Source organism: Perna viridis, chromosome 8 (genome assembly GCF_037379345.1).
Source record: "Perna viridis isolate PV_CMFRI_1.1 ecotype Kerala chromosome 8, ASM3737934v1, whole genome shotgun sequence".
NCBI classification, from domain to species: Eukaryota; Metazoa; Mollusca; class Bivalvia; order Mytilida; family Mytilidae; genus Perna; species Perna viridis.
The window spans coordinates 33,943,533-33,956,330 of NC_142452.1; positions in this window are offsets into that span (position 1 = coordinate 33,943,533).

Genomic DNA, 12,798 nt, shown 5'->3' on the forward strand with positions numbered 1-12,798 from the left:
TTTAGGCAATATATTTTTTTTTTCATTTTTATCCACATTTTTCATAAAATTATGAATAACATAAAAGTGTTAAAGTGAGTTGGTTAAAACCACCGGACCCACTGAGCTACATCTTTTACAAAATTGAAAGATATATGAAACTGGCAAATTATACAAACAGAGGAAAATATGAAGTACATGTTAGTGTCGTATTTTCAATTTCTGCTTTTTGTATTGAACTCGAGTCTATACACAAGTTTTTTTATCACATTCATTTGAGAAGCTTAACTATGCATGGTTCCTTTCCCTAAAACCAGTGTAATCTAAACAAAATTTCGTAATTCTTTAAAAATCCATATATGCCATCTATATGAAATATCTAACTGGAAACTCTCTAGATGCTTTAGCCAATGAATATAGTTCCATGGAGTTTTTTTTACACGCTATATAGCTAATTCAACATGTAACTATGGTTTACAATACAGGAGACTACACTACTTTGCGGTAGGCATAAAACGATTTATGCCATCGATAATTCAGTGTTCATTTATGTTTGAAAAATCCTTGTCTAAAATTGTTTCTATAACTATTCCACCAAGACGTCAATCTTCGTTTTGATAATTGCTAAAATGTCACTTTAAAGACCCGTTTAACCATTGTCCAATATCAACGGCGTATATTTCAATTAATGCCACGACAAATTAAAACTTAATCTATTTTCACGTTCTTATTATGCAACACACTATTTTTTCATTTAAATGGGTAATTGGAGAAAGAAGTTATTATGTGTTTACCTTATACCAGATTGACCTTTGAACTATACAGTTAATTATTTTTTTTTTATCAAATATTCACATCTTAAATTTCTACATGCGATATAATGCGTAATTTCTCTGTAATTACATCCACTGCTTGTGGTAATTTAACAAATATACCTTTTTTTATATAATATGCCCACAACAAGTGTTAACAAATCATATGATATATAACGGACTTAAGGATTATGTAAGCCAAGTAGTAATTATAGCCTTAATTCATATTTTCCTAAAGTATCTGGTACATCATGTAAAGTACATTTGTAACTGTAACAGGGTTGGTTGGATATAAACCAAACTCTGTATGGTTCTTAATTTATTCAGCACCGTAATCGCATACATTGTTCTGAACAGATCGAAGATCGGAATTGATATAACAGTCGCCAGAGCCTTTAGAATTGTAAAGCCTGTTAGCATCTGCAAGTATCTTACACTAACGCAGGAAAATACTCCGATTGTCATTTGGAATGCAGATAGGTCCACTTTATAGGTATTTCTAATACATCAAATTGATGTTTACTATCTAGAAATGAAAACGAGATTATATGTAGTCATCAATCATAAAAATGAAGTACGGGTATAAAAGAGGAATGCTAAGTATCAATTGGAAGAGGTGTCGATGGACATTTCATGCAGCCCCTGGTGGATCCAAATATTTAAAAAAGGGGGCAGTGGTTCCGACCATGAGCCTCATATAAAGGAAGAGGGTCAAGGCTATTATTTGCCGCTCATTCTTTGCCAAATTTGTAACAGAATAGTAGCATAACCCTCGAAACTACCCTGATGTATCACCCACCGTATCATGTATTTTTATTACGGATGTCGCTCGTGTCATTGGAAGCCGCGAGATGACTAATAAAAAAAACTTTGCTTCCTAGACGATAGCAGGGGAAATTCAATAATGCAGTGTCAATATGTCGTCGTGTTTGTAAATTCATTCTATTTGGCAATATGTTTTGATGATAGAGCTGTAGGTGGTCAAGGGCCTTAAAAGTTCATTACCATAAATTGTTTCCTGCATCAGCTATCAGTTGAAATTATATTCTAAGACTTTGGCGTTTATTTTCATGTACGTGTCTCTGGAACTAGATGCCAAGAAACTAAGTGCTCTTACGCATAGGTGACTAAGCGATAGCATGTACCACTTGAGCAATATCTTTAGCTTATCAACTAGGAACCGCGGCTAGTTAATAAGGAAATGTATCTTAGGACATGATTCATTTCAATAATTGTGGCTTAACTTTGAATGAATCGACAATTTGGACCCGGACGTCGATAATTTAAATTTCGACTTGAAAATTTAGAAAATGGGAAAGACCATCTAGTAGTTCGTAGTTAAATTATGCAGTATGTATTCATTCATCTAAGTATTCCATGTAAACCGACATCGAATTCTATTCCCGTTCTTTCCTTTCATTTTACCCCCCCCCCCCCCATTTTTACAATTTGACTAATTTGATCGATCGACATAAATTGATTCAGTACACGAAAGCTTTGATTAATGATTGGGCGCACGACTAGCACCTGCAACGACAGGAAAATAAGTAAAATGTTGATATCATTTTTTTTAATTATCATAATGTAATTTGTTTTCGTTGTTTTGTTTTTAAAGGGTGGATCTGTAAATTCATTAAGAGGATTATTGAACCAGAAATTTATAAAAAGGATGTAGGTTATCACTTAATCTAGAAATTCTGCAAAAATAACATAATTTTCCTTAAAAAAAGAGAGGGTTCCAATTCTAGACCCCAGTCCTCCACTCATGGAACATTCAAGTTATTTTGATATAGCAATAAGAGATGTGATATAATTGCCAATAAGACAGTCAACCACAAAAAGTCAAGCAACGCACAATTGAACTTTTACAGGTCACCACACGGTATTCAATGGTAGGCAAAACCCATACCATAAAGCAAGCTGTAAAAGGCCCCCAAAAAATGAAGTAAAACTACTCATAAAGGAGAAAATCGACCATATCTATAATAAAAGCAAAAACAAAACAAAACAAACAAACAAAAAAACGTAAAATGAATAACAAAAAATATAAAAAAAACAACAACTACAGTTTTCTGGCTTGGGACAGGCACATATGAATTATGTGGTTAAAACATGTTTGTGAGCATTTCAGCACTAGAAATAGAAATAGAAATATAGATGTTTTATTAGCATACTCACAGGGCCCTTTTGAGCATATATAATAAACATATATTATATAGGACGTTACGCACGCTATTGCGGCACATTCGGTAACATCAGAATTCGACGTTTGTCGACACTTTTCGTTTCTTGCTTGCTTGTTTATTGAAACACGTGTATAGTAAAGCAAAATATACAATATTTTTTTATTGGTAGCAATTAAAACATCTTGAACATTTCTTGAAAAAAATGGAAAAGATTAATTAATTTGATCATCAGTACTACCGGTAAATTAAATTTGCAAATGCGTGGAATGCAACCGCAACATATACGCACACTATGTCTGTCTAGAGAGGGAACATAACAACTTTCTCCTGCGATAAGTTAAAATGCGCATTTTGATATACATATATGATTTTATGTTACATGTACAAATAGCAGAATTTGGACCTTTCACAACTTAGTATTTCGATTGAAAGAGTTTTCTATCCATCAGAAAATCGGGCTTTCATCAACACCCATCAGATAGCCGCTCATTGATTTTATTTTCATTTGCTCATTTGTGTTTTCCAAAATAAAAAATGTTTATGACTCCCTTTTCTGCATTCATTTTATCTATTAGCATTCTGCGTTTCTATCCATTTTTAAAGTTCTGTCAACACTATTTTACGTTTCAGTCATTCTACCCCGATCGAATTCTTATAAACTATAAGAATTTATTCTATTCTTTTTTTTTTGTTTATTCTTTCGTTTGTTAATAACACAAAATACAGATATTCTTAGTCTTTTTATATCCCTTTGATTTCGATTTTTTTATTGTCTCTTTCAGTTGCATATTTTCTATACTTGTGATTGCAGAGACAAGTATAAGTATAATTGTCTAGGTCTTGTTATCTAAAGCGAAAATTATTTCCGTTTCATTTCCCCATTTAATTTTGCCGATCGACGAAAAACGCTCCAAACGTTCAAAAAGTGAAAGTTCGACAAATCGCTAGACATTTGTTTTGTTCGAATTTTATCCGTTTTAAACGGTTTAAACCATAAAAATGAAATATGTGTATTCCTAAGTGTATGTACAATTACAAAGTATAATATTTCATAGAATGAATTGCCAAGTGATTGTAGAATTGCGTTGGAGCATGAAATTTTCTCAACGAACCCAGAAAATATTGACATCTGACATTTCGCTATAGACATTTTCAAAAAGACGTAACTTTTTTGTTTGTAATGAAAATATTATCAAATGTCGACGTATAATTGCTGAAAGTATGTGTAAATAAGTTCTTACATTAATAACAGAATTTGATTACTGAACACTTTTAGAAATCTGACCATTTACCAACACTTTCATTTTTGCATTGAACATTTTTTTTGCCTAAAATTAACGCAATTTCGATAGTTATCTCAAAAGGAACATATTATTATTCCATGCAAAATGTGGCGAATTCCGTACCCTCTGTAATAGCGCAATTCACTATTTTAGCTTTTATTAACCTTCACTGTGTTACACCTGACATGCGGAATTTTGACGTTTTTACGGGTTTTTGGAAAGTTTAATGGATTATAAAGAATTAGAAGTACCATTTGTGACACATATTCAGAACTTTTTATTTGTCCTGATTCCAACAGTATACAGCTTCCACACAATCACTTTTTGATTGTTTACAATAGTCATTTATAGTTTAGATAGGTGTGTTTTTACAACACAGCCGCAATAGCGTGCTCAACGTCATAGGTTCACATATTTAAGCAGCAGCACAACTTTCAGTGCATCAACAATCTAACAAAGAAGGATAACTCTATTTCAGAGTTATTAATAATCTCTTTCTTACAGTTCATACAGAGATCGAAAGTATAATCTCTTGGTTCTTATCTGTCATAAGCCATCATGCAAAAAAATTATCATGGCAATGGCTTAAATGCTTTAAGTTACGAAATTTAATCAATATTTGAAGTTAAAGCATTGAAGTTAAAAAATGAAGCGCAACTTCTACGACAGATTCTTCACGATTCTGACAGTCTCTCACACCGAGGAAGTTGTTCAGCTTTTCCAATGTAATTTATCTTCCACTCATATCTTACTGTTTCTGTTCTCAATTTCTGATTGCCAATTCTTAAGTTTGTGAGAACAGATCGATGATTTTTGCTGACCAGCGATATATATGGTTCATTTACATGTAAAATATGTGTCTAGTTTTCCTTGTTGTTCGGGTGGTAAATCTCTGACTGATCTCCAATATCTAAGAAGTTATCTTTCAGACATTTCTTTATCATAACTTTAAATTTTGATTTGCTTAGTTTTGCATAATCTGAGAGGTTTATATTTATTTTTTACCCAAAAAAGTATGCATGCAGGAGTACCACGAGTTATCTCCCCCAACTTATATTCATTATAAGCACTTTAAAATAATTGTGTACTCTAGTCTTTATACAAATACATAAGCGTTTGCGTCTGGATGTCTATGTATATCTACTTCTCTGTCTCATCCTCCCAAGTCAGGGTTTTGAGTTCACCTTCGATCCCTCAAACCTATGAGTGACTGAAGGTTTTTTTAACGTCCTTGACTACCCTGTCGGTTCTTGCACGGAGGCCCAATTTTGTGGGCTTTAAATAAATATTATATTTATTTTGATTGTATTTGTAATAAAATAAAAGAAATAAATAAGTAAATAAATAAATAGTAATAAATGAAATAAATAAATATTAAGTAGAAAATAGTAATTGGAAAAAAAATGATAATAAGGAAATGTGATTGGGTGATTTATTGAAATGTTGATTAATAAATACAAAATGACTGAATAATTACATTTTGAAAAGTAAAAATAAAAATGAAATAGGACCAGGTAAATAGGTAAATGCCAAGTTTGATGGAGAAGAGCCAAGGACAACCAGCCGGACCCAGAAGACGGAAGAACTGCGTGATTTAGATTGCCAAATAGTATACACGTTTTAGAGTCAAATGGGTGTGGTTTAGTGAATATCCAAAGGTGAAGTGCAAATTTAATAATTGATTCTGTGAGAAATTTAGTTACTAAAGGAGTACGCTTATTTTGAATAAGGAAGAGTTTATGCCGAGCCAAAAAGTGTATGTAAATTTTGATTGCCTTGTCTAGCCCGGCGTAGTTCCCGGATTTTACAGTGCTACATGTAGTGTGCAGTTTTACTGTCACCGCACGAGATCGTTCCAGCCCGTGCCTCTGGTGAATGGGTTGACCAATATTTTTTTAAAGTTTGGAAACTGGATTGGTTATTATTGGTTAGAATGGTCAACAAGTCTAAATATAAATGAAAAATTTAGACGTTAACTTAACAGCCAAATTATAGCCAAAGAAGCAAAGTAGAAATGTATTTATAAGCCAAAGTTCTAAAATAAAATATGCTATAAAGAGAGTAGAAAAAGAAATAAAAAAATATTTTTTTTTTAAGAAGAACGCGTGTGACATTAAACTACACGCCGCTGGAGCTATCGGCGCGGTAGATAGATTTTTTTAGCATATGTGTACATAATTAATAACAAAAAATAAATAAATGAAATGAGATACTAAGTGTATAAACATATTTCATTGTGGAACCCCAGATCAGGTGATTATTATTACTTTTCTTAAATTCAATTATTTATTATTTTGATTTTATTGAAAAATGATTCTAAACCTTATTGTTACCAGAGCGCTGAATGACCAACTGAAACTGCTCGGCTGAATTCAACGCAACTGACCTGAAGATTACACTACAATGAAATAAGCACACTTTTATATAACTATTATAGAACCATGTACGTCGCAGTACTATATAAAAAACGTCGAAATTTTGCCGATTTTGACGTTATCAAAATGACACCAACACTGTACGCAACGTCAGACGTTTTAAGGAGTGTACACTAAGATATTTTGACATTAACTAATAATACTTAATAAATCTAGACACATGTATGTCAACAGCAGTGCTTAAGAACGGTGATTTTAAAATGATGAAACCGTCTTTTTTCTCTAAAACAATTAAAAAAATACTGCTCAGCTGTTCTTTGTTTAATTTTAAATACATGTGTACATTGCATTACAGAAAAGTAACTATCGTGGTTAAAGGTAAAAAAAAAAATATTTTAATGATAAATTTCATTAAAAGCCAAAGGACCAGATAGAAATAAGAACTAGTATGCCAATATTTGTTAAACAATTGAAAGGTCTTTCCCTTGAAAAAAAACTATCTCTTTGTAATATACACGTTAAGACATTTATTTTGGTTTCATACATAACATGCTACCTTCTATAAAAGCTTTTTATTTTTTGCACTTGGTAACCTAGTCAAATGGAACTGTCGATGTTTCCATCATGATTTTTGTAATGTAAACTTGACACCTTTCATTTGATATACAAGAACCCTACTTCCCGTGAACTTAAGCATTTTGCACTTTTTAACCTCAACCTCTTTCGTTTTTCGTATAACAGAATTGATATTTGTGATGTACACGTTATGACCTTTAATTTGATATTCGACAACCTGTCTATATAAAATACTTTAGTTTATGCACTCATTGACCTCATCCAATTAACTCATTTCTTTCGGTACAAATAATCAATATTTCGGTTGTACTCTTTAAGACCCTCATTTGATATGCAACAACCTTATCCTCTAAGAACTTTAAATATTTGCATTTAATGACCCTACTCTTCGAACATGTATGACTTATCGAGAATGAAACTCTGCTTTTTGAAATGCGCTCATTTAGACCTTCAAAATGATATATCACATGATCCCCTCCCACGAAATTGAAACAAAAATGTGCAATATCAAATCTATAAATAGATATTGTTGAAACATACGAAACCATTGGAAAATATGCAAATTTTAAGTTGTAGTATCGTTTTTTTTATTGATCGTTGGTATTTTGTCAAACAGATGTACTTGAGCAGATCTTTCATTCTGTGTAATGATCATTGAAGATTTTAAAATACATACTCCCGCTCTGAAAAACTAAAATTTCAATAGATTCAAAACAAAACAAGATATAAATCTGAAAACAGTATGATTATCTACAGAACATATGCAACAAAATTCCAAAATAATTTGGGCAATTCCAGAGCTCATTTTGAACACAATGATTATCAAAATATGATGCAATACGTAACTCCAGAACCAGAAGTCGTAGAGACATGAAACTACCACCATACATCTTAGGACAACTTGACCTTGAAAAAACTTACAAGGTCAAGGTCATACAATTATGTCAAGGTCACAAACCGGATTCTGCAAAACATTCAAATAGTCATAACTCTTGAACAGACTGTAAGACAGCTCAAAATGTAGGGCTGATCGAGAGGTTCATTTCATACCTGTATGTATGCACTAATCTCTTATAGTTTTTTTAATATCAAGGCTTGTGGTTTGCAGTGGGAAGGCTTCCCAGCATTCTATGGCCTTTGACCTTGGATGCAAATAAAAGGTCAAACGGACCAAAGATCATTGATGAAGGTCCCATGCCTCTACAACTTCAGTTTCTCGAAATATAAATTTTCAAAAGTTTAGTATGATATTTCAAGGGATATAACTCCCGTATGGTTTGATATGTCTATGCATATTCATTAAGTCTTCTCTTGTGTACATGAAACAGTTTTCAGATTAATTCTTTCTATTATGGTTTTCAAAATATAAGCGATTGAATGAAATTGTTTTACAGGAACATTATTCTTAAAGATGATAATGAAATCCTTAACAGGTTTATTTTCTAATAGAATATGTCGACATCTATATGTTCACCAAGTATGATCATGAAATCCTGAAAAATGAGTTCGGGGGACTATGTTGAGAAACACCAATAAAGGGAAAATTACTTCTTCGATGGATGACAAAATTCTTCACCGAGTCATCTTTTTAAGTCCTATAGGAGCTCCATTGACGGTCCAAATTTGTTAATGATATCTTGAAAGATGACGAAACAGGGCCATGTAAAAGTAAATGTTGGAAGAAAAAAAACATCAGAAAAACAAAAAGGTCTTTCCAATGTAGGGAATGATCTTCAAAATCTTGTTAATACATTTGAAGGGGGATTTCCAACAGCCAAAACATTGCCTCTATTCGTTCTCTTCGTCATCTTACTTTTCGTTTTAGTGTTAAAGACTTAAACCTCCTTTTTGGGAATGTAGGTGTGTAGCGTGTACTTAAGAGCCCGGGCCTTTCGATTTAATATTGTGATCAATGACAATTATGTATAATCGAGAACACTAAATGCATGCATTTTAGCATAATTATGTTAAGTTTAGCGCAATTTATTGCAAAAGCAACTGGGTAAATTTATAAAGCTAATGAATCTAAAGGAGAATAAAATGCTTCTTAGGGCTAAACTTTATACATATTCAAGTGTAGCGTCCACTGATGAGCAGTTTGGGCAAATATAAACACTTTATACATTTTTATGCACCCGGTTTTTTGACGGACCGCAGCGAGTCCGTCAACATGCATGCTGGGCGACACCTTAATGATTTAGGTGATTTTGATAATTTTGTGTTGTGTTTTAGGTATTGAACAAAGCCTCCTCTCTTTTTCATTATTTTTCCCGATTTGTAATTTCCGGGAAAAGAGGGCAGAGACGAGAGAATAATTTGATTTAGTATCTATAATGATGATGTCAACAAACAAAATACAAACGACGGATGTGTATTCGTGTCCGCCATTTTGTTCTTTTGTGAGAGATAATATCATATGTTTTTTGCCATATCCGTTGATTGATTGATTAATTGATTGAATGAATATAACGAAAATGGATATGATAAATATATATAAGAGACAACAACCCCACCGGGATGAAAAATGTTAGCTCAAGGCCACCCAATTAATGACGAGGAAATCCTCACACCACAGGCTGCAACATACCCCAAGACATTTTACTCAAGTACAGCGAAACAGTAGCCCCATTTACTCCAGCAAATTAAAAGTAAACTGAAAGTGAAAACGAAACATTACAATCATATTCCTGACCTGGGACAGGCGCACAACTTTTACATCATATGGCATGATATACATTGTGTCTAACGCACGATTAATCGAATAGCTAGTCCGAGGCACTAAATCGGGTCATTTACTTCTATGAGCTACTTGTACCTCACAAAATCGAAAGCCAGCAGGCAGGCACATTGACACATTTTTACCGATCGTCACTATTTATGACGCGTGCTTAGCGGAGAAAGCGCCAATTCAATGTCTACTACTACTACATGTAAGTCTTATGCACAGGCACTTGGTTCACGGATGGTTTCGACCACCCCTCCCCCCGAAGAACCAATATTTCAGTCCGATTTATTAATGTGATTAACATTTTGTCAGTTTCTGGGCCCATTTATTAGATAGTGGTAAAAGGCATTTCTTTATTATTTACATTGAATGGGCCAAAAAAGCGACCAAAAAAATTGAATTTAGGTTACAGACCACCAATTCAACCAATGAGCATTTGGAACGTACGCAAAAATAGTCCTACGCAGAAATTACCCCTGTTCCTCATAGTGCTGAGAAAAAAGTTCTCATCTTATTTAAAAAATTTAAATAGCTTCTGAAAGGAAAAACATTTCTGTACATTTTATAGTGCATTTTGCTTCTTGTGATGTGAAGCCTAATCTCCATAATGATTTTTAAATATACCCCTATCTTGTGAAAACACTGGGATTTCCCATGCTATTTATAGACCCTTCACTTCCGGTGACCAGTACTGCACTGCAAGTCTGCTAACCCCACATGCCATTCTGAGGATTGTGAGCTGACATATGTAGAATCATGCTGATATATAGTCCTCTGCAGGTTAAAGTTAAGGTAAAGTCCAGAGAAGCCATTGAATATTGTGAAATTAGCATAGAAGCCTATGGAAAGTGGAATTAGTGGTTTTTAGCCTTTAATCAAATTAACGAATTGGGCGGAAATATTGGTTATCGAGAAAAATGGGGAATAGTCGAAACATGTGCTTGTGGTCTTGCGTACATTTTGTAAGTACGATTTGGGAATGAAACCCCGACCTTCGTAACCAAGGCGATCACGAAATCACGGAGGCGGTGTGTTATGCCTCACATTTGATATAATTATCATCTTTAATCCGGGCACATTATGATTTTCCAAACGTACAGTGTCTGCATTGATTGATTGTTTAGAAGTACAATTATTTACGAAAGCATAATTATGTTTTTTTTTCTTTTCTTTTTTCTTGTTATTTTGTTGTTGATATTATTCAAATTACAGTATGAAAGGGTTTCCGGAAAATTGGTGTATGATAAATTCTTCTGTGAATGCTTCTTGTGTACACTAATATTAATGTATGGAAAATCAACTTTAATAGAGCAGTTTTGATTTGTTGTAAACCACTAAACTACATTTATGCTCATATTATACTATCGGGACACACACGTTGCAATTTGGGCAAAGATTTAGTCTTTGTTTTAATTCCCCAACTTTTTCTGCTATTTTTGATTGAAATTGTCCATATTTCATCATGCGATATGTAAATATAACGAAAACGGATATCGTGAATATGCCAAAGAGACAGACAATCACACTGGGATGAAAAGTATAAATGTATGAACTCATTTTCCATGCTCCAGACCCGGTGGGAGCATCAAGTGTAGGCAGAACTCATTTTATTTTTTTTTAAAGGCTTTTGAAGGTATTTCCAGCATTTTACATGACCTTTAGTATTCAGTTTATATAATTTACAACTAATATTAATATATCAATTTAGTTTATAGAACATTGTCAGAGTAGGCACATGTACTCATGAAATATGATATTTCAGAAGACACCTTCATTCACGTGGAATTTAAATATCTATTTAAAAAGAAGCGAAAGTAACACCCATTTACCATACATAGTATTGAAATATAACAAACCGAAGGGGAAGACGCTCTATTTTCCTTGTTACGTAAAGCTTTCGATTGTATCTGTTAAATGATATAAAAACCAGTCACTATATCGGATTTTATTGCCCAACAAAGTAACTAGTTTTTTTTTGTTTTTTGTTGTTTTTTTTTTGTTTTAAAGTTTAAAACTTAAATGACAATTTATTATACCAGAATAAATAATAAGCCTTGCTATATCAGCGTCCTGGTCATGATCAGGCGGCTAAAAGCCGAGTTAGCAACAATGCTTCCTGTTTTCTAAATACGTGTAAATATTAAAATGCTTAGGAGTTTCATTTTTATGATTATAAATAATGGATATTAAAGTTCTGAACAGTATTAAATTTTAATTAATATATTCGTAACATTTAATTCCATTTTTAGGTGGGGAAAATCAGGATTACAGGGTCTTAGACATTGTACGAGGAAGAAATCCTTACGTGATATATATATATTTTTCAGACCCTTCTATGCTTACATTATCTACTCTGTATCAATTTGATCCGATGGAGCAGTGTAGTGAATAGAGTCGTCACATTCTGAGCGTTTTTATGATATTGATTTGTTGTGACATGTATCGTAAATTTGATCTTCTATCCTACATAATAACACTTAGATGAACTGTCCCATACTAACATACATCGTGTACTAAGTTACAGAAATATATTAATCTTACCAGGAGAATGACACAGCCAGCAATAGCTATATTTTTTATAGCCTAGCTTCCCGAGTGGTCTAGGGCGCTGGACTTTCCTGGAAACATTTCTCAAACGTACGAAAAACTGTATACGAAACAAACAAATCTCATACAGAGAAACATCTCGCCCTTTCAGAAATCGCAAAAATCATAATCCCAGAATTTACACGGAAGCTGACACGAAAACAATAGCTAAAAAGAAAAGTAATTTAAAACCGATTGGTTGCCAATGAATAATGTTGAAATACCAAAAAATTAAAAGTTAAATATTTATTTAGAAAATTCATGATTTCAGTTACA